Here is a 2,073-nt window from a genome sequence, read left to right on the forward strand (position 1 = left end):
CACGCTCCTTCCGCCTTTCTGGGGTCCTCCGCGGAGCCTGTCTACTCCCTTGGCGGGGCCTCCGCAGGGGTCTGGGGCTGGACACGGATTCGAGCCCTGGCGAGAGAAAGTGATGCCTGAGCATCTGGTCCCGGAGCCGCGGGCGGGCCGGTTGTGCCGCCTCTTAACGCTTCTCTGCCAGTCTAGGCCTGTCCCCTGCCCTCACTCTGGCTCGCTCCTGAGGAGCAAAAGTGGGAACTTCGGGCACAAAAGGGCAGGACTCTTTCAGAGGAGCTGGGATTGCCCCCAGGCTTCAGCTGGAAGGACGCGGCTCGGGTCCCAGTTCGTGTGCGCTGCCTCCCTCCAGTTGCCCACCCCGCGTTCTTCCTTTGGGAAGAACACATCGAGGCCTCTCAGAGGCTCCAGAGAAGCCTTCCTTCTTCCATTTCTGAGGTTCCTGGAATTTAAAAAGTGAGATGCCAAACTGGATTGAAAAACTGTAGCATGTTTTCAATATTTACATTTAACACATTAACACTTCAAACACGTAAAGTAGACAATGGCTCTATGTATGGCGTCATTTGGAGATAACATCAGAAGTCTAATTTAAGGCCCTTTGTGAACCCGAGGCCGGGGATACAGAGAGGCTCCCTACCTCCCCTCCCATCCCCCTCCACCCTCGCATTCCACAGGCCCACTCTTCCAGGCATTTGCCAGCAGGGGAGGGGGAAGCACCTGACCCAGCTCCTTCTTCTCCCTGTTGCTTGGGCACCTGTGAACAAACTCAGACTCCTTTAGGATGGGAGAGGAACTTTAACATGTCCAGATGCATCTCAAGGGAGAGCTCCCCCATTCCAGTTTCAGCCTGGTCCAACTTCTCCCAGACCTCAGCCCTGGGGGGCCTGGCTGCCTGGAACACAGATATTCAGCTTCTGGGGAGTGACTTGGTATATGATCTCTGCCCAGGGGACAGCCAAGGCAAATTGGGACTCAAGATGGAGGTGGGCAGGAAACCCTTTTCCAAAGATGAGTGCTCTGATTGGCACAGGGGAAACAGATGGAGGCCGGAAAAGGCTAAGCAGGAGGGAAGTGCTGGGACCCGGCAAAATGGTGGTTTGAGAGGAGGGCAGTGAGGCTCACTGCCCTCATTGTAGCTGAGCGCCTAGCTAGTGCCTGGAGCTAGGTGAGGGGGTTAGAGTGCAAACCTGCAGGAAAACAAGTCTGTGCTTCTGGAGTGCCCAGGCAGGAAGTGGAGCCAGTCAGACTCCGGAGTGAATCCTGGTTTGTCAGCTCTGTGACCTTAGTCAAGTTCTGGAACATCTCTGAAGCTCAGTTTCTCATCTGGAACAGTGGCTTTGGTGAGGAGTAACTATATGTAAAGTGCATAGCACAATGGCCTTTCCTCTTCACCTTGGCTTCCCACAACTCCCCCTGCGCCCCCAGCTTGTACCTTCATGAAAGTTCAAAGTGTTTCTTTGTTGAGGGCAGGAGGAGCCTTCTTCCTGTCCTTATGCCTCATCTCTGCCCTCTCCTTCGCAAACTGAGGTTTCAGGTGATTCTAACTTGTTCAAGGAGAGTTCTGGGCTCCAGGTTAGGTTGGAGAAAACCCAGGCTGGGTGGTAAGCTAAGACCCTGGGTGGGCGGCAGCCTCAGGCAGGGGGGCCCTCAGCTTCGGGGCTTGCGTTTGCCACTATTCAGGGGGTAGAAGGGCAGGAACCCCTCCATCAGGCTTTCTGGGTCCCAGTCTTCTCTCCCACTCTTGTCCTTTCCCAGCAGGGCCAACCGGCTGATCTCCTCCTCATCCCACCCTGTGACCTGTTCTTGTTATTCCTGCTACTCAGAATTTCTCGGGTGCTCATGGATTCTTCCAGTTCTCCTCTCTTTGGACCCCTACAGCATCCAGATTGGCTGCATTCTAATCCTGGCTCCCACACTAGCCAACTCCAACCTTGGCAAGCTATGTGACCTCTGGGAGCCTCTGGTTTCTTGTCTGTCAAATGGGATAATAATGGAACTGAGGATTAAGAGAATCCTGAGAACTGGAATTCCCTGGTGGCGCAGTGGTTAAGAATCGGCCTGCCAATGCAGGGGACA

This window comes from Hyperoodon ampullatus, assembly GCF_949752795.1.
Source record: "Hyperoodon ampullatus genome assembly, chromosome: 3".
Lineage (NCBI taxonomy): Eukaryota > Metazoa > Chordata > Mammalia > Artiodactyla > Ziphiidae > Hyperoodon > Hyperoodon ampullatus.